The sequence below is a fragment of the Hyaena hyaena genome, unplaced genomic scaffold (genome assembly GCF_003009895.1).
Source record: "Hyaena hyaena isolate Hyena2069 unplaced genomic scaffold, ASM300989v1 scaffold_153, whole genome shotgun sequence".
NCBI classification, from domain to species: domain Eukaryota; kingdom Metazoa; phylum Chordata; class Mammalia; order Carnivora; family Hyaenidae; genus Hyaena; species Hyaena hyaena.
Genome location: NW_024080785.1, coordinates 2315573 through 2336941, shown reverse-complemented (window position 1 = coordinate 2336941; position 21369 = coordinate 2315573). Strand labels below are relative to the sequence as shown.

Genomic DNA, 21369 nt, shown 5'->3' with positions numbered 1-21369 from the left:
GTGGCCCCGGCTGGGGTGGAAGTGGAAGGGTGCAGCCTCTGCTGAGCACCCAGGAGGGCCCACAAACACTTGGACCCCGGAGACGAGAGCTCTGTTTGAAAGCCATGCCATGGATACTTTTCCAGTTCGCTTTTCATTGTCTTTAAGAATTCAGTCCTTTTGAAGAACTCTTTCCTATTTGATGATTTTGAATTGCTTTGTAAAGTGTTTTCTAATACTGGGGCGCCTGGGAGGCTCACTCGGTTGAGTGTCTGACTTCAGCTCAGGTCATGAACTCATGGTTCATGAGTTTAAGCCCTGCTTTGGGCCCTGTGCTGACAGCTCAGAGCCTGCTTCAGATTCTGTCTTCCTCTCTCTTTGCCCCTCCCCCACTCATTCCCTCTCTCTCTCTCTCTCTCTCTCTCTCACTGTCTCTCTCTCAAAAATAAATAAACATTTAAAAAAATGTATTCTAATCCTAAGAATGATTTTCAGTATTTTATTTTATTATTTTTTTAAATTTTATTTATTTCTAGGAGAGAGAGAGAGACAGAGCGAGCAGGGGAGAGTCAGAGAGAGAGGGAGCGACAGACTCTGAAACAGGCTCCAGGCTCTGAGCTGGCAGTCAGCACAGAGCCCGACACGGGGCTTGAACCCACGAACCGCGAGATCATGACCTAAGTGAAAGTTGGACGCTTAACCGACTAAGCCACCCAGGCGCCCCTGATTTTCAGTATTTTAAATATTTGGTTGGGTCCTGGCATCCAATGATAGTATTGTTTCATTCAAAATGTATGTTTTGTGGGTGGAGGAGAGGTGGTTGAGAGTGAGGAAGAGGACTTTCGTTTGAATAGAATTCCCCCCTCTGCGGAGCACATATTATTAGTTAAGTACATACTTGGGACTGAAATGAAGGGGTGGTTGTAACAGTGAAAGACACAAGCCACCATTGTCTGTGATGTTAAAACTAAAAGCCATCCGTGGTCATGAAACCTCAGACAGTCACAGTATTACCTGCCGGGGTGGAAAGCAAAGTTTTGAGAATGGAGAATATGTGTACTTTGTGTAAGGGTTCTTGATAATTACCAGAAGTAAAGGGGAAATTTTTATGAGCCAGATAAAGAGAACTGTGCTCTTTAGTCCTATGAATATTAGTTTTTTCAACATAACAATATACTGCTAAGTCCCTCCCCCTAAAAAATCATTTCTGTAGAATGTGTGCGTGAAAAGAGACCCTTTCATAGAGAAATTGGAAAAACAGATTATATTACCTCTCTTTAACACATTTAAAGGCAATAGCCATCAACATTAAGTTTTATTTAAAGAAATTTGGTGATGAAAAGCATGAAGACTAATTTTTCTCTGCTATCACTTTGCACTTTTATTGCTGCTACCCTGAACCTTACCCACTTGTTCCTGGAAAAGAAAGGACATGTAGCTTGCTGCAGAGATTACTTTTTATTTATTAAAAAAAATTTTTTTAAGTTTATTTATTTTTGAGAGAGAGAGAAAGAGACAGAGTGTGAGTGGGGGAGGGACAGAGAGAGAGGCAGTCTCCAGGCTGGAGCTGTCAGCACAGAGCCCGATGTGGGGATCGGACCCACAAACCGCGAGATCATGACTTGAGCTGAAGTCCAGTGCTCAACCGACTGAGCCACCCAGGCACCCCTGCACAGATTTCTTTTTAAAATAAAGAAGTGTTGTAGTAGATGTAGAAAGACTAGAAGAAACTAGGAGCTGGTCGTCAATACAAGAAAGAAGATTCTGTTTGTTTTTCCCTTTTTAAAAATTAAAAAATATTTTTTTACAAAGATGTGTGTATGGAAGGAGATTATTGTGTTTTGAATTCATCCATTACCAATTGCTATTAATACCTGTGGGATTTCCCTTTTAGAATATTGGTCAGGTAGAATTAGTAGCTCTGTCCCCATAATTATTTCCTAAAATGGTTTTCTTTTTTTTTTTTTAATGTTTTATTTATTTCTAGGAGAGAGAGAGAGAGAGACAGCGTGAGCAGGGGAGGGTCAGAGAGCGAGGGAGTCACAGACTGAAACAGGCTCAAACCCACGAACTGCGAGATCATGACCTAAGCGAAAGTCGGATGCTTAACCGACTAAGCCACCCAGGCGCCCCTCATAAAATGGTTTTCTAAGAGCCAGTAAAATGTTCTGCTACTTCTTGTTCCTTCTTCCTGTTGTAGCTGTTCCAGTTTTATTATGAAAATGTATGTGTGGGAGTAAAAGACCAAGCTCTTATCTAGCAGAGTGTGTGGCATGGAATAGCGTCAGTAAACATTAATTCCCTTCCTCCTTTCCTTACTGATGCCTTCTGCACTGACCCCAGCATCTAAGTAGGGAGGGTGTCAAAAAGTGCCAGAGTAGATGGCTTATAAATAGCATCCTTTTCTTCATTCAGCTAAAAATCTTTTCACTTATGTCTTCTAGCCTTTGCAGCTTTATCTATTTCTCCTCAACATGTGACCCACTCTTTTTTAGTTCTTCACCAACAAAGAACTCAGGTTGCCTTCCTGTAGGGCTAGACTAACAGGCCCAATGATGGGATCTCACTTCTCTAATTGTACTAGTTTTGTCTTGTTTGAATGAAGAAAACTGTTAGGAACTTGGATTACTGTTCATTCCGTTTTCCTTCCTATATGTCCAGTATGTCATTCATTCATTCATTTGCTCAACATAACATTAATCGAGGGCCCACTGTGTAGGGTTGTACGTGTGTTCGGGGGAGGCATGGGCACAGAGGCTACCGTGACCTAGACTTCCAGCTCTTTGCCCTTGCCTATTAGTAGCTCACAGTCTGGTGGAGAGATAGACATGTAAACAAGTAAGTACATTTCAAATAAGGATTTATCCAACTCTTGCTAGGTACAAGGACATGAATCAAATTTCAGATAAATACCAGTTATGTTAAGCCCGATCCTTTCTTTCAAGGAGTTTATGGCTTAGGAAGGGAAGGGAGACACATATCTAATTTAGCAACAATTTAGAGATGTCAAATGCTAAACTTTTACAGTGGCCAGTTCAAGTTTATTTTCATGTTACTTACATAAAATAGGCCCTTAGTATGCAAAGAAAGTAAATATCCTTGGAGCTGGAATAATTAGAGTGGGCACTGAAGAGAAAATGGGAAACAGAATAATTAAGAGTAGTACAGTAGTTAACGGCCCTGGACTCTGGGAGTCAAATACAGATGGATTTGCATCTTTGCTTCATCACTTACTAGTTTTGTGGCTTTATGGGGGTGTGGTTAATTACCTCTCCAAGGTTTAGTTTCCCCATCTGCAAAATGGGGATAATATTGATAATACTGTGGCAGATTGCATTTTCCAAAGATGGCCAAACCAAAATCTCTCATTCCATGTGTTCTTACACATGTCACTGACAGTCATTCCTCACTTAGTAATAGGGTTTTATCTTTTCTCTTTGATCTTGAGTGGAAGGTTGTGACCACCGTAACCAAGAGTGTGGCAGAAGTGGTGTTCTATGACTTTCAAGGCAAGATCATAAAAATGCTATGCACCTCCATCTTGTTCTGTGGTGTTCGTTCTTGGAAGTCAGCCACCATGCTGTGAGGAAGCCCAAGCTGCTCAGGGGAAGATCCAACTGGGAGGAATTGAGGACATTGGCCCACAGGCTTGGCTGAGCTCCCAGCTGAGAGCCAGCACAGCTTGCCAACCATATAAGTGAGCCATCTTGAAAGTGGATCCTGCAGCAAGCCCCAGGTGAGCTGTCCTGGCTGACTCCACATGAGGCATAGACCAGCCATGCCTGGTCAACCCTGCCAAGTTATATTTTCATGAGCAAAATAAATGATTGTTGTTGTTTGAAGCCACAGATTATTGGGTTGGTTTGTTACACAGCAATAAATAACCAGGACATCTGCCATGTAAAGTTGCTAAGAGGATTCAGTGAATTGATGCATATAAACTAGCACAAAACTAATGCTTCACAATGGTAGCTCTTTTCATTGTTGTTACTAGTTGAGAAGATAATGGAAATCATCAGTTCAAAGCATTTAATGGAAATCAGCATTAGTTCAAAGTGAGGTCACAATCTAAAGTTCCCCCCTTGAACTTCTCATATCGGGTAGATTTTAAGGAACTTGTTTTGTTCACTTTTTTGTCATTTGCAGAAATTCTGTTGTGTATCAGCTTCCCAGAGTTCTTTTCTCCTGGGTTTATGATACTGACTCTGCCAGACTCTGTCCTCTTTTGAGTCGGAGTTTCACTCAAGCTTTCGGTGTCATGACCAGATTTATAATCAAGGTTTTAAACTTCCAGAATGTTCTTTGAAGGTCATGCTGATGTTATTAAAAATTTTTTTATTACATTGTGGTAAGAAGCATAAAATTTATCATCCTAGCCATTTTTAGGTGTACTTTTCAGTGGAGCTGAATATTGCTGTGCAACAGATCTCTCTTGTTTTCATCTTGCAAAACCGAAACTCCATAGCTGTTGAACAGTAACCCCTCATTCTCCATTTTCCATGCCCCCAGTCCCTGGTAATCACCATTTTACTTTCTGTTTCTAAGAGTTTGACTGCCTCATGTGAGTGGAATCATGCAGCATTTGTTCTTTTCTGACTGGCTTATTTCACTTAGTATCAAGTCTTTACAAGACTCATCTATGTCATGGCATGTTCTTCCAGCATAAAGAAATTTTGCAGACTATGCTTCTTTTGAAGGCCGAATGATACCCCACTGTACGTATGTGCCACGTTTTGTGCATGCCTTCATCCATCACTGGACATTTGGGTTGCTCCTACCTGTTGGTTATTGTGAGTAATGGTACAGTGAACATGGAGGTGCAAATTCTGCTCTGCTGTTATTTTTTCCACCTCCCACCAGTACACAGAATCTCAGTGAAACACGTCTGAGACAGGCAGGGACTTATTTGTGTTCACTGCCATTTCCTCCGAACAGCGCTCTCCCTTGCTTTCAAAGAATGGTTTCACAAGCCTTATTTTATTTAACCCTTGCTGAATGATGGATACTTCTTTAATATAGGAAACAGATGATACAATTATGGATGTAAACCCCATGTAGCTGTTGGTATTTAATATAGTATTCATGTTCTCTACCAAAGTGAGCTTCACTTATGATTAGGCTGAACATAGTTTTTTACTTTATTTTTTCAATAATAGATGTTGTTATTTTAATTTTTTAATGTGTATTTATTTTTTGAGAGACAGCAAGCAAGTGGGGGAGGAGCAGAGAGAGGGAGACACAGAATCCAAAGTAGGCTCTAGGCTCTGAGCTGTCAGCACAGAGCCCAACGTGGGGCTCGAACTCACAGACCATGAGATCATGACCTGAGCCGAAGACAGACTTCTAACTGACTGAGCCACCCAGTGCCCCAATAGATGTTATTATTTTAATAGAGGTTTTAGGCTTATAGAAAAATCAGGCACTAAGTACAGAGAATTCTCACATCTCCCCTCTACTTGTACAATTTCAGGTATTATTAACATCTTGCATTAGTATAGTACTTGTCACAGTTGGACCAATAAATGATACATTATTAGTAATTGAAGACCATAGTTTACATTAGGGTTCACTCTGTTTTGCACCATTCTGTACATTTTGGTAAATGTATAATGCTTGTATCCACCATTATAGTATCATACAGAACATTTTTTAGTGTCCTAAAAAATCTCCTGTGCTCTACCCGTTCCTCCCTCACCTCTCCACTCCCTCCCAGAGCCCCTGGCAACTATTGATCTTTTTTACTGTCTCTGTAATTTTGTCTTTTCTAGAATTTCATATAATTGGAATCAAACTGTGTGTAGCCTTTTCAGAGAGACTTCTTCACCTAGAAATATGCATATAAAACTCATCCTTCATTTAAAATTTTTTTTAAATGTTTACTTATTTTTGAGAGAGAGCAAGGTAGGGAGGAGCAGAGAGAGATGGAGACAGAGAATCTGAAGCAGGCACAGTGCTGTCAGCGCAAAGCCCTACATTGGGCTTGAACCCACTAACCGTGAGATCATGACCTGAAGCAATGTCAGATGCTCAACACCCTGAGCCACCCAGAGCCCCAAGACTCATTGTTCTTTTGTGTGTGTATGTAGCTCGATAGCTAATGGCTGAATACTACTCCTTTGTGTGGATAGGTTGCTATTTGTTCATCTGCTTTCCTGTTGAAGGTTGTGTGGCTTCTTTACGAGTTTTGGCAATATTAATAAGGTTGCTATAAGCATTTGTGCGTAGGTTTTTGTATGGATATAAGCTTTCAGCTGTTAACAAGGAATGTGATTATTAGATCATATGATGGGAGTTTGTATAATTTTATAAGGAACTGCTATATTAGCTTCCAAAATGGCTGCACCATTTTGCATTCCCAATGCAAATGAACTGCAATGAACGAGACTTCCTTTTGGTTTTTCACATCCTCACCAGTGTTGGGTGTTTTCGGCGCTCTTGATTTTAGCTATTCGAATAGATACGTAGTGTTATCTCATTGTTGTTTTAACTTGCAATTCCACATTGACATATAATGTTGATAATTTTTTCATATGCAACATGTTTTTAATTTTTATGTTAACAATTTTATATTGAACTCATTTGAGACTCGCAAGAGATTGAGAAAAAACCCCACGTGTAGAGCCATCCCTTAATCCAGATTTCCCCAAAGGTGACATCTTATTTAATTAAAACATTATCAAAACCAGGAAATTGACGTTGCACAATGCAGTGAACTAGACTGTAGGCTTTACTGGTATTTCATCCGTTTCCTGTGCACGGATTCTATTTTTGTGCGTGTTTATAGTTCTGTAAAGTTTTATTGCCTATGTGGATTCATATAATCACAACTACAATCAAGATATAGAACTGTTCATCACCAGAAAGACACTCCCTAGAGCTCTGCCTTTATAGTTATATGCTCCCCACAAAGTCTGCCCAGCCCTAATCTCTGGCAACCACTGTTCAGACATATGTTTTTAAAAAAAGTGTCCCTGAGGTTACTAACCTAATTTTGTCTCTGTGTCAGTATAATTTGAGGGTTATTGATGGATTGATCTTCCTTTTGATTTTTGATATTTATGGTTCTAGTCTCAGGTTAGGTAGAAAGAGCATGGATATCTTCATATACCTTTTGAAACAGGAATATTTTCTTCTTAGAATTCAGATGTAAAGAAAATGTGCCAGCTGTGTTGCAAGGTTTTGAATGGGTAACAGAAAAAGAGGCAGTTTAGTGAACTTGAGTAAAATGTGAACACTTGAGGAATTTGGCACAGGTTTGGCTCCAATATATATGTGTCTTGCTACAGATTGTAAAGTATAGTCATTAATCCTTAATGCAGCAGATAAATTAAGCTGGGATTATTACATGAGAAAAAAAACTTCACAAAAGTTTCATGGTAAGTTCTTTTAAGTAAAGATCTACCTCAGTTCATTTAAAACATGACATAAATTGGAGTGCCTTAGTGGCTCAGTCAGTTAAGCATCCGACTTTTGGTTTTGGCTCAGGTCATGATCTCACAGTTAGTGAGATATGCCCCTCTCCCCCTCTCACTCACTATTTCTTTCTCCTCTTGTTCTGTCTCTAAAAAAAAAGAAAAGAAAAGAAAAGAAAAGAAAAGAAAAGAAAAGAAAAGAAAAGAAAGAAAAAAGGAAGCAAGCAAGACAGATGTCTCCAGACAATGCCAAATGTCCCCAAGGAAGCAGCAAAGGGGGAGGTCATCCCTATTTGAGAACCACCGATTTTATAGAGATGTTTTCACACATACTTATACTTGAAAAAATATAGTTATTTTCTAATTTACATAAATCATGTGGAATTCATGTATTGTTCTGAATCTTGTTTTATCCATTCATTATTATGTTATTGTATTTTAGCCATGAGTGTAAACATAGTTTACCCTTTAAGTACTATATATTGGGTCATCTGTAGATTCATCTGTATGACATTTTATTTATCTGCTGATGGATGTGTAAGTTGTTTCCAATTTTGCCATAAAAAATTATTCCTCAGTGAATGTTTTTGTCCCTGTCACCCGTGAGCATGTATGTGATTATCAGAGACATTGAAGAAAAACCCTATTGAATTTATTCAGATTTACTATAAGTTACCAAATTGTTTTCCAAAGAGGCTTTATTAACCTATACTCCCAATCAGCAGTGTATGTCATCCTATTTATTCCATAGTCTTGGCGACACTTGATATTGCAGAATTCTTTACTCTGCCCTGAATATCTTCCGTGGTATCTTATTGTCCTATTAATTTACATTTTCCTGATTCCTAGTGATTCATCAAGTTTTATACTAGAAGGACCTTTGGGATCTTCTAGTCAACTACATTTTTAAAAAAAAAAATTTTTTTTTTTTAATGTTTTTATTTATTTCTAGGAGAGAGAGAGAGAGAGCGTGAGCAGGGGAGGGTCAGAGAGAGAGGGAGTCACAGACTGGAAACAGGCTCCAGGCTCTGAGCTGGCAGTCAGCACAGAGCCCGACGCGGGGCTCGAACCCACAAACCGCGAGATCATGACCTAAGCGAAAGTCGGACGCTTAACCGACTAAGCCACCCAGGCACCCCGACTACATTTTAAAATGAAAAAAAAAAAAAAACCCAAAGAATGTGTTTTTACTTCTTTAAATTATTTTTATTTACTAAGAATATTTTTTTTGTCTTATTGTTTTATGTTCCTCATTGTCTTGTTGTATTGAATTCGGCATCAAATTAAGAGGAAGGCTTTCATATTTGGAATGAAGGTGGGAAATGTATAAGTAGAGAAAGAAAGAAGAATTTTGATAGTACAGGTTTACCAGCCACCTCCAGAAGATGGCCATTTACTGGACTGATTGTGTTTGGCACAGAGCCTAGTTCAGGAAGGGCACTCAAGTGTTTGCATGAATGATGGAATGAACCCTGAGACTTAATGAGCTAAAGTCAAAGTCTTATGAACAGCTTTAAAATACCCTGAACACTGGGTTTTTCTCATCTCCTGCAGCTTGAGCTTAATTTCCTGATTCTGCCTTTACCCGAAGTAGACCTAGGAATTACTGATAAGGGAAGGAAATGCAGACATTCTCTTTATTAGGATGGGTTTCCCAGTGAATTTTGATCCATGCTTCTGAAGACAGTCCTCTTGAGGCCAACCTCAGAGGCCAGCTTTTAGGACCAGCAGAGTTGACCCTCTGGGGCAGAGCACTGTCCCCCGAGGACACACAGTTTCCTCTGATGGCCTCTAGAGACTGGAAGAGGTCCAGCCAGTCTGTGCTGTAGCTGCCACGACACTAGTAAGCTTATCTTCCAGACAACCTCATTCCTATTAACGAGCCCAGCATCCTGAGTCCTGGTGAGGATGCCAAAAATGATTTCAGTGCCCCACGCACATGCAAGTTTAATTTCTTTGTGGTTGCGTAAGATGCAAAATGAAGGAATGTATTGCCTACAAGGGATGCATTTGTGATTGGGTGTAATTCATTGCATCACAGATATTTGTGTCAGTCAAAGCAACATGGAAATGTATTTGTTTTACTTTGTGGTTTGGAAGAATAACTGCAGATAATCAAGCTTTCCTTGGAGTTAAACTTTGTGGGCTTATTTTTATGCTAGATGATGCACATAAATGCATGCTGATATTTTGTCAAACTGAAAAATATTTCATGTTGAAAGAGGCTCTGGTAATAACACTTTTTAAAGATACCACTTGGAGATGCCATAAAGTCCATTTGTGTGTTTTGTTTATTCCTTCTGTGATTCTTGTTTTGAGAAGGCATCTGTTGATGACTTACTGTGGGCAGTGTGCTGTCCCAGGTGCAAGAGCTACAAAGACAGATAAGAAGGAGGCCCTTTTGGAGCTATTTTGTCCGGTGGAGATAAATTGCACAAACAGATAGTCACTGTGAAAGGTGATAGATGCCAGGTGATCCGGGGCAGAGGGGAGGAGCCACTCTGGGATGACCATTTGTAAAGTTGCAAGTTTCTCACCATACCCTGAATAATGAATGTGAATGTGACAAAAGATGAGACCAGGGGTGGGGGCTGAGGCTGAGGCTGGGACTGGGTGTTCCAGGCAGAGGGAACAGTATGGGCAAAGGCTGGGAGCTGTGAAAAAGTCTGACATTTTGGGGAAGAATTGTTAGTTCTAATGTATTCTTAACGTTCTGTCTGAATGTATTAAAAACACCCATGCCCTTCTTGTGGGAATACTTCATTCAGATAAAAATCTCATCACCCATTAAGCTACCTAACACAAGCATTTTAGTCCCCAGCTGGTGGTTCGCATTGCCAATGCTTCATTGATCTATCCACAGTGACTTCTCTCCAGGGAATGTTTGCTCAGCAAATTTCGTCTTCCAGCCAATTTCATAGAGTCCACACTTCTGGTGAGAATACTGATCATGTGCCCACCTGCATATTATTCAGAAAAGGAAAAAAAACAAAAGAGGGGAAGAGATTGGATCCAATCAATCACTGATTGCTTTTTTTTTTTTCTTTTTAACTAGAGGTTTTGTTTTGTCATCAAGTAACAATTATCCAGCTACAACCTCAGTCCATTTAGAACTAAGATTTGAAGTTGGCCTTCTAGACCCCAGAAAAAACCATGGAAGAAAAGATCCAGGACACATTTGGGACTGGAGTGTGGGACTCTCCCCCATCCTCTGCCCCTGTTTTTTAAAAATACTGAATTCAGAAACTGCTCCATTTGCACAGAGAAGGTACATTTCAACAGTGGTTCAAGTTCTGGGCCCTGCAGCTGGGGAGCATTTGACCATTGCTTTCAACTTGAGTAGAGGAGGAACTCTGTGGAAAGGGGGGGTCCCCGGAGGGCCTGAATGATTTATTATTTACTAGACTGTCACTTCCATTAATGCAGAGAAGCATTTGAAGGATGCTTTTTTTTCCCTCCAAAGATGTCATTATCACAGGAAGAAATGACTTGGGAACCCTCTGAAACCCCCTGGGAACCCCAGAGGAATGCCCTGGAAAGCGGAGAGAGTGGCAGAGAATGGCAGGGATGAGCAGAGAGCATAAACACCACTGGAAATACTGGTTCATCCCTCTGGAGAGTACTGGGCATGCGTGGAAGCATCCTGAAACATGTGGTGTGAATAGAATATAAAAAAGAGGACCTGCTTGGGGTGAATGTCAGGGATTTCTCTTGGTAAGATTAGGGGTGGTGGTTTATGGAAAAGAGGACAGGTGCTGGTTCAAACCTTTCCATGCCCTCTTTATTATTATTTATTTTTTTTAAGTTTAAGAAATATTTTTTTCTTTCATAGTTTATTATCAAGTTGGTTTCCATATAACACCCAGTGCTCATCCCAGCAAGTGCCCTCCTCCATGCCCATCACCCCCCTTCCCCTCTTCCTTAGCCCCATCAGCCTTGAATTTGTTCTCAGTATTCTAGAGTCTCTCATGGTTTGCCTCCCTCCCCCTCCCCAACTATTTTTCCACTTCTCCTCCCTCATGTCCTCTGTTAAGTTTCTCCTGATCCACTTATAAGTGAAAACATATGGTATCTGTCTTGCTCTGCCTGACTTATTTTGCTCGAGTTCCATCTATGTTGCTACAAATGGCAAGATTTCATTCTTTCTCATTGCCATGTAGTATTCCATTGTATAGATAAACCACATCTTCTTGATTCATTCATCATTTGATGGACACTTAGGCTCTTTCCATGATTTGGCTATTGTTGAGAGTGCTGCTATGAACATTGGGGGACATGTGCCCCTATGCATCAGCTCTCCTGTGTCCCTTGGGTAAATTCCTAGCAGTGCTATTGCTGGGTCCTAGGGGGGTTCTATTGTTAATTTTTTGAGGAACCTCCACACTGTTTTCCAGAGGGGCTGCACCAGTTTACATTCCCACCAACAGTGTAAGAGGGTGCCTGTTTGTCCACATCCTCACCAGCATCTACAGTCTCCTGATTTGTTCATTTTAGCCACTCTGTCTGGCATGAGGTGGTATCTCAGTGTGGTTTTGATCTGTATTTTCCTAATGATGAGGGAAGCTGAGCATCGTTTCATGTGTCTATTGTCCATGCCCTCTTTAAATCAAGTGAATTTCTGGACTGATTTGAGAAGAAAACTTATGATGTAAGGGATTCTTTCCCTCGCATCCCCTCCTCTCTCTCTCTTTTTTTTTTTTCTACTAGTAGACTTTATTTTTTAGAACACTTTTAGATTTACAGAAAAATCAAGCAGATAGGACAGAGAGTTCCAATAGACATTCCCTTTTCTGTACAGTTTTTCCTGCGTCAACATGTTGTATTAGTGTGGTACATTAAACAAATTAATGAATCAATATTGATGCATTATTTTTCATTAATATGTATAGTTTACATTAAGATTTAGTCTTTGTGTTGCACAGTTCTGTGGGTCTTGACAAGTGTATCACATAATGGATCCACCATTATAGTCTCATACAAAGTCATTTTCCTGCCCCCCAAATCTTCTGTGGCCCTCTGTTCCTTACTCCTCCCATCCTCACATCTACATCCCAGCCTCCAAACCCCTGGACACCACTCATCTGATCTTTTTATTGTTTCTATAGTTTTGTTTTTTCCAGCATGTCACGTAGTTGAAATCAAATAGCCTATAGCCTTTTAAGACTAGCTGCCTTCACTTAGAACTACTCCTTTAAATCTCATCCATGCCATTTCATGCCTTTACAGCTCCAGCACAATTGCTGGATTGTATGGTAAGACTAAATGTTTAGCTTAGTAAGAAAGCACCAAGCTGTCTTCCTAGGTGGCTGTACCATTCCTCCTTGCTTTTTAACCTCCCACATGATTTTAGTTTGGAAACAGAACTTAGAGATAATTTATGGAGAAGTGCAGGTGCTACTTTAAGTGCAGCACACTGCTTCTGAAGTAACTGGAGAAGCGGATTAGATGAGATACAATAGCAGAAGACTTGGCGAATAGTGCCTTTTACTGTACGGGCATTTATTGTTTACTTAACCAAAGTCAGGAGCAAATGGCTTCAGATTCATTAAATAGCTCAAGGATGTCCTCATTAAATAGCTCAAGCTCTTTTCTCCTCTTCTGCTTGCCCCTTCTAAATATGCTGGCCTTTCGTCTCTTGCTTGCATTTCATAATGTCAAGATGGCTACTGTAACACCAGGCATCATGTCCTCACATGCTCAACGGGAGTAAAGAGGAAAAGGAAACACCAGTAGCTCTCCTCTTACTTTGGCTCTTTCATCAGAAAAGCGACCATTAACAGATTTCTTCTGATGTCTTATTGGCCTCATACGGGCTGTACAGTCACTCCAGCTGCATCAAGGCCAGGATATGGCTGTTTTGAACCCCTCTAATGTTTGACCAGGCTTCCTCCATTCATCCAATGGACTATTGCTACTTGTCACTTTTTGTCTTCAGTGTCATTCTTCTGTTGTATGAGGGTTGGAGTGTCCACATACTTTCAAACTGTGTTTCCATGAGCCCCAAGCTTCTGAAAATGAGCTTAGGGTGCTTCCTGCTGGGAAAGTGGATGGGGGTAGAATGAGCCAGGTTCTGGCTTCCTACTTCTTCCTGGACAAGCCTACTTCTACCTTCCTCACAGGTTAGGGCTCCTGGAGGGTTTCCTTTGGATAAAGCTTTTGCAGCTAAAATTAAGAGTGAAAGGATCCTGGGTTGGATGATGGTGAATGTCTCTTTCAATTTCAAGAGTCAGATTTTTGGACCAAGGTGAAACAAGGCTATTTGTTCCCTGAGCACTTTGTAAAATCCTTAGAATTTTTGTCTCAGAAGCTTTACCAAATGCACATGTTGTGCATCGGTTAAGAGAAAATTGGTTTTGTTCTCTGTCCTAAAGGAGGAGGACTTCGCCATTTTGAAAGTGGTTTAAATCTTACTTCTTCCCTGACAAGGAAGTGGTCTGGAGGTGGAAGATAAGAAGATGGTCAGCAGTCTGAGTGTTACCTCTAAAAAGTTAAAAATTTGATCTTTCTCAGTCTTTTCAAACATAATTTATCAAATGTCTTTGAGCTATTGAAAAGGATGATTTGTGTTCTCTTCTGTGTATTTTTTCAAGGATTTTTTGTTTTAAAAATTTTTTAATGTTTTATTTATTTATTTTGAAAGAGAGACAGCATGAGCAAGGGAGGGTCATAGAGAGAGGGAGACACAGAATCAGAAGCAGGCTCCAGGCTCTGAGCTAGCTGTCAGCACAGAGCCCAATGTGGGGCTCGAACCCACGAACCGTAAGATCATGACCTGAGCTGAAGTCAGACGCTTAACCAACTGAGCCACCCAGGTGCCCCAACTTCTTTTCTAACTCCTGTCCATGTTTATGTGAAATTTGTGGCCTTTCAGATGGGGATTTTATATTTGGTGTATTTCTTTTTTTGTGTGTGTATGTGCTGGAAAATGTTGTGAGCCATTAAAATATATTTCAGTTAAAATGCTTTGTAATCAGCATTTATGCCCTGAAGTGATTTTAGGAAATTTTATGGAATATAAAATTCATAAAACAAAGAAAACTAGGTGTGTGCTCCCTGAGGATGAATGCGTGAATCTGCAGGTTAGTGAAGTTGACATATTTTTGTTTGTTTTCTTTCTTTTTCTTTCTTTCTTTCTTTGTTTTTTTTGAAAAAAACTCCAGTGGCTTCATGGTCCATGTAACACACTATGATATATGGACAGCATGCTGGTGCTGACACCAGCTGATATCAGCCTCAGATGCCCCTCCTCCCCCCCATCCTGGGTAGCATGTGCCTTTCTGGTCTTACTGGTACAGTATTTAAATAAAGAAACCCTGCCATGTGGGAGACAAAGGGCCTCAGTTCTAAGTGAGCACCTGCTGTCTGATGTTTCACGTTGATGTATGTCATCTCATTTACAAGGAATAACTCCCTCCAAAGTAGGTGTGTTCTCTCATTTTGCAGTGGGACACAGTGCAATACCAGACTTGTGCCATGTTAACTAGCCAAGAAGTGGTAGACCTGGAGATGACATCTTCCCAGAAGCCTGAACATTTGACGCTAAATCAGTTGCTCTGCCCTTCCAAAATAACTGACATTTCTCACATAAATGCAAGGGAAAGAGACTGATTAATCTTTGGAATGCTTTTTTTTTTTTTTTGGTGCCACATAATTTGTGCATTTAAAAATGTTTATCCTCCTAATGGTCCTAAGGAAAAGAGAGCATATGCTGGCATGTAGAAGGGGGTTTCAGTACTGTCCCCATTTTATGTCACAGCAAATTGAGGACTGAGAATTGTAGAGGAGATATGTCCTCTACAGGACATGTGAAAACCTGCTGAAGATGTTGGAGAAAGGGTACTCCAGATAATATGACTTGCAGCTTCTGTGGATTGAGAAAATTCCCCCAACGCCGTCACTTAGCTTATTCCTATAACTGATGGCATAGTCATGCGTTGTCCAAAGGGGAGGGGTGAATGTTTGTCTGCTGGAAAAAAAAACGATAAAAACTTGAGCCTTTCCTCCTTTCCCACGCACTTTCCCAGTGGCTCATGGTCACAGTCCTCGGGGTCCCCTTCTTTGTCTGTGATGGGCTGGCCTTGGGACTGAAGGGGATGGCGTGGTGTGCTGATATGGCATAAGTCTTCACAGGGCCTTCTGAGAGCGGGTTCAGGCCCTGGTGAAAAACACATAAGTGGTCCCTCCAGTGAGGACTCACTGGCTGAAAATGTCTACATAAAAATTGAGATTGACATGCAACAAAATTGCTTGATACCCCCAAGTCCCCTACTCCGAGTCTTGGGAGAGAATCATTCCCCCCTGGTTCTCCTTTCCCCCAGGAAGTTTGTTGAATGAGTTGTGTAAAGAGCATGATCCCAGCCCTCATAGTCCTGTACTGGCAAAGCATGGGTGGGCTAGTGATAGGCAGAAAGATAGACCAAGGAGGAACCAGGACCTGGAATGGATATGCATCTCGGATTGAGGCAGGTTCCAGATGGCAAGGCAGAAGCCCAGTTGGAGACTGAAGGTCTTTGTCCAGCCAAAGGGGCAGAACATGGCATCTGCCTCAGGGGCAGGTGTTGCTGGTTGCCTTGTTAGGTTGGTTAGGTTAGGTTGCCTTGTTCGTTAGGTACGAAGTGTCTGCTCCTTATCCCGTTAAACTTTAGCATTAATGAAGCTGGGTTTGCCCTGGCTTCCTCTAGTAAGTCAGTACATCTGAAATGGAAAGTCAGTTCTGGGTTGGAACATGCCAGAAAGGTGGGGAATAATCTTTTTAGGAGATCAGAGTCTTAAGCTGAGGGTGGTGTTTTCCAGAGAGGAGTCAGAAACAGGAAGCTTTTCAGTGCCTGTGCGGTTGGGGGTGGGGGGCCTGGGAAGTAGTGAGGAAGGAACTTCTACACTGGGCACAGACCTGTTAAACAGGTCTATCAGGGGACCGAGTCTAAAAGAAAAAGTATCACGGTGCCGCAGTTCAGGTCATCCTTTATTTCCTGAGTGGGATTTATGGAGGAAGGTAAGACTGTGACAATAGCAGCTGTGCTGTTTTTTGATCCCTTGCCTTTGTCATTCCCTTGGGAGGAAACTTTTGCTCTTTGGTTTCCTTACTTAGCAAAGGTTTTTTTTATTTTATGTTTTGTTTGTTTGTTTTGTTTGTTTCAAGTATCCAGGAATTATATGACAGGAGGTAAATAAAATAATAGAAACAAAGCAGGAAGATAAATAAGGTTGGTGAAGTCAGTCCCTTTCTGATTTCTACCTGAGTTTCCTTATCATGTTTCTTGAATTAAGCAGTGAAAGGAGCTTTATCAGAAAGAACCTGTGATGATTAATTAAATGCTTACATTTAAAGGAATATACATTTGAGTTTTCAAGTGAAAGAAACTTTAAGATACTAGAGATAGGAAGAGAAAATAGAAATGAAAGAGATATTAACTCCCTACTTTCTAGGGCACTGAGAATGCAATTCAAAAGCCCTTTCCTGCTTTTCATGTATTTACACATTTTTTTAAAAAAGTGACCCTGGGGACAGGAAAAAATAGGACATATTTACTAGTATCTGTTGTGCATCAGGGCCTATGCTAAAGTTTGTATAAACATGAGCTCACTTAATGCTCACTACAGTCCTGGTGAAATGTGTGTTATTGGCCATGTTGATGAGAAAATTGAGGCTTATAGAGATTATATGGGCTTCTCAAGGGAAAGCAATGGTAAATGGACCCGAGGCATTCTAGCTCTGTCTTCACAAACATGTTGTCCATTCCCCTGTTAATGTGTGTTTGCTACTGAGGGAACTGTCTTACAGATACTTCTTATAGCCATTCCTTTTACCCCTATGTGTTCTGACATAATAATTCAAAGGTGAGCTTGAACCTTCTTTCAATTGTCTCAGCCTTTGAAAACTGACCCTTCCTGTTTTGAGCAAGAGATATTTTAAGCATTGCTATTCAAAGGGATAGAAAAGTTAAAGTAGAAATGAAATGAGGAAAGTTTATACTGTGAGAGGCCATATAAAAAGGTGTTTTGACCTTCTGTTGGGTCTTAGTTTATTGCTTGTCTTAATATATAAGTGAATTAAAATTCAATTGATTTTACATTTTGTGGCTATTCTATCTTATTCAGTAGAGTTTAAGACTATGTCCAATTTTGTATATCCAGCTGGTTTCTTTCTAATAAAAATTCCTATCTTCAGTCTGTACTCGTCTGTCTTTCTTAGGGTTCAGCTATCAGATTTAGGTTAATAAACCTCATAACATGATGCAGTCATCTTGTATTTTCCCCTTTTTCTTCTTCAGTGAAAGCATTTGATGCTATGAATTTTCCTCTTATTATGTTTTTGCCTGAGCCCTGTAGGGTTTTGTATAAAGCATTCTCAAAATAATTAGTTTCTGGCCAACATTTGTTGAAAACCTATGATATTCTAATATAAAGGAAAAATATATATACTATACTTTAAACTTGAAAACAGGCCAATAGGCAAAGGGATGGCTGTGTGTTCCTTCCAAGTTGTACTAGCTTATTGGCCCCACCCAAGGATTATCTAATTCTCTAAGTGTGTTGCCTTTGCTTTTCTTTGATTTACTATTTATTGTTGGTTAAAGTATTTTACAAGTCTGTAAGGGCAGATTAATACCTATAGGAAATGGTGCAATGCAAATGATTCTTTTCCATGAGAAAAGATTATCCCCCAAAATATAACTTTGCTTTTCTGCAAGGCATTATCCAGTGTTCTATCTACTTCAGCAATCTTATTTCAGAACACTTCTTTCAGTGACTATGTATAAATTTGTCTCCTCTCCTAGAACCCTCTGAAACAACTTTTCTATCCTGCTGTTTTTCTCATTGAATTAAATACATCTTTAATATGTATTCATTTTGTGTTTGTATGAGGATCATATTTTTAATGTTTTGAAAATTGCTTCACACTGGGAACAACATGAGAGGCTTTCACATTGTCAAAAAGACCCAGAGCTGTACATTAGTTAAAACAGGAAAACTGATGTTACAGGAACTATTGCAATAGGGAAAAATGAGGACTGGGCTCAATTCCGAATGCAATAAAGGAAAGTGGAGATTTACAGCCAAGGATCAGAGAGGGGGTCAGAGAGAGAAAATTGCTAAGAAGAAACATCAAGAACAGGAGATTTCTGTGAAACTGACACAAAAGGATTCTTGCTGCAGGCAGCCCAGGGTGATCATATATCACGTGAGGGGTAGTGGTGGATGAGGAGTTTGGACAAATATTGAGGGTGGGAATTTTCTCTTAAAGAAACCGATTTTAGCAGGGTTCTTGCTAAAATTGGATTCTGCAGGGTCAGAGGTAGAAGCTCATGGCCAGGCTTTATTGAGCAGAGGACTCAGAATAGCCTGATTAAAATTTGGTCAAGGAGAGAATCCTTGTCACATACATAATGCAACTTAATCTTCACATAAATCCTCTTAGGTGAGCTTATCATTGTCTCTAATTGTACTCAGGAAGAAATAGGCTTAAGAGTATTCATGTGGGTGTAATGTAGAGGCACCAAGTGAGCCCAGGTTTATATGACTCAAGGTCAGCTTCGCCATGTTACCATGAGAAGTCATATGCTTCTCATTGAGAAGAGCAGTAACAAAGTGTGACCAGTGACCAACTACAGTGCATAAAAGAATATAGGTAAATAAAAAGATGAAATAGGTGAAGGAAAAAAAGTTTGAGATCACCTACAAAACAACCATGAGACTATTGTGTTTCTTCTTCCCACAGGGCAAAATTAAACTGTGCAAAATATCTATGCAACTGTCAAATTGGATGGATTTTACTTGGAAAGTCCCTATCTCCTACCTCAGACCTGAATATTTACTTACTGGGTATATATAGAGAAGTGGTTTAAAACAAGAAGTAGCAGAAGTGCTTGATTTTACATTAACAAAACAAAATATTGGGAGAGGTAGGGCGCCTGGATGGCTCAGTTCGTTAAGCATCCGACTTCGGCTTAGGTCATGATTTCACAGTTCCTGAGTTTGATTCCCCAGCTGGGCTCTGCACTGACAGCTCAGAGCCTGGAACCTGCTTTGGATTTTGTGTCTCCTTCTCTTTCTGCCTCTCTGACGCTTGTGTACATGCACTCTTTCCCTTTCAAATAAATAAATAAAACATTAAATAAAAAGCAAACAAAAAAAAAAGCGTTGGGAGAGAAGAACTATGATTGCTTCTAAACCCTAGCCAAACATTGGGATTTCATCTTTCACTATGTAAATGTCCAGTTCCAAAGCTTAGCCTTTTAATACTGTGTGGTGTTTTCAGTTTTTCTCGAGGATCTCATACCGTTCTCAAAACAAAAAATAAACACACGAGGGACGTGCTATGAAATTAAATCAACAAGATGTGGCTTCAAGCCCAGAATTACTGGAAATGATTAGGCAGACAAAAGTGGTAGGTGGTAGTGAGAGGGGCAAGGGTGAGCAAGTCTTAAAACATCTCTCTGTCTTCCTGTAAAACTACTCCTAGCTATGCCCACAGTAATCATTGCAGCAGGTAACGTTAGGAACTCAAATGTAATTAAAGTACTAGGGCTGAAACTCAGCATGCCATGGTGTCCATCCATAGCAGCAAACTCTGTCCTTGAAACACTCTACTAATCAGGTTGCATATAACTTCACTGGGATTCCAGATTAGAGGTTGGGAAATTGGTTTTGTGCCTGGAAGTGTTCAATCAGCAACACCTACTGTCGTTATAGTCTGGATTCTGATTACAGGCACCTCTGCTCCCACCCATTTATTCCAGGAGCCCTCTGGGCACTCCCAATATTGTTCTCTCCTCCACTTCTCACACTCCTGCGAAATCCCATGGATACTGCATCTTGTGTTAGTAAAGAATGTGGCCCCTGTTTCCTCCCCACTGTTCCTGCCCCAGATTAACAACTCTTTTCACCCTCTGGTCCGAAGATGACTGCACTGGTCTCCTAACCTATGTCTTTCCCTCTGTTCCCTGCCTCTTCCCCTCTGTAGATGGCTTGCATTGTTGCAAAAATATCTGTATCATCTTGCCAGGTGGCTTCAAACCCTTCTGTGGCTCCCTGTGGCTTATAGACTCTTGCTGAGCGTCCAAACCCTTTTTGACTCAGCCCCTGTCCACCTCGTTCTCCAATCTCCCCTCTGCTGTAGTTCACCTTTGCTCACAGGCTCATCTGGAATCTGTTTACATGTGCTTTCAGGCAGAACATGCAGACTGTGTTGAGCCAGTCATTCCTTGTGCTGGACTGCTTCCCTCTCAACCTGGGCTGGGTCAAGAGTCTCCTCGATACTGTACTGTAGCTCTTATTTATAACCTTTCTGTAAGAGACCATGCTGTCCTCTGGGGGCAGAGCAGTGTCCAACAGACATGGTGTCTCTGTGCTTAATGGGGAGAAGCTCCCCATAAATGTCTGTGGGCTTGAATGAATGAGTGAAATGGGACTTTTCTGGCATGAAAAAGTTAATGCAACTAACCCTATTTAGCTCTGGAAAATTTGTGTGAGGACCTAAGGTATTTGTTCACAAAAGCATCTCTCTTCTTTCCTCTACTTTATCCCATCTCTGTAAATATGTCTGTATAATTCAGATGTCATTACTATCACTATTACTACAGTTCCCTCCAAGGAGGAGGCAGGTGCAGTGGAGCAGAGAGGGTACAAATCAAGATAGGCCCAAGCCCCCTCTCTCCCAGGTCAACCTGTCTTCATGGACATGTGGGGATTTGAGCGTGCACGTGCGCGCGCGCACACACACACACACACACACAAGCTGGGGGAAAAGAAATGAACATCACCAGCAATGGGACACAGCAGAATCCTTTACCACCTGGTAACGTGCAAGGAAAAGGATGTAGCTTCACTTTTCCATTATTTTCCTGCCAAAAAGTCATAATCTGACTCTATTATCACAGGAAGCATCAGACAAAGCCAAATTGACGGACATTATACAAAATAAACAGCCTGTAATTAAAAAAAAGTCAAGATCACAAAAATCAAGGAAAGACTTAGA

The 21369-nt window shown here is 40.6% G+C and overlaps 1 protein-coding gene across 3 annotated transcripts in view; it reads left to right on the top strand.

The window, feature by feature from the left end:
- Positions 1–21369, top strand: part of ELMO1 (engulfment and cell motility 1) — a 530720-nt gene that overhangs the window by 33632 nt on the left and 475719 nt on the right. The window contains exon 1 of one of the 3 annotated variants that reach the window (XM_039239132.1): positions 16244–16383. The exons of the other annotated variants lie outside the window; for them this stretch is intronic. The gene's annotated coding sequence lies outside the window, so the exon portion shown is untranslated. Of the gene's footprint in view, positions 1–16243; positions 16384–21369 lie in introns of those variants that run through there. 3 annotated transcript variants of the gene reach the window in all.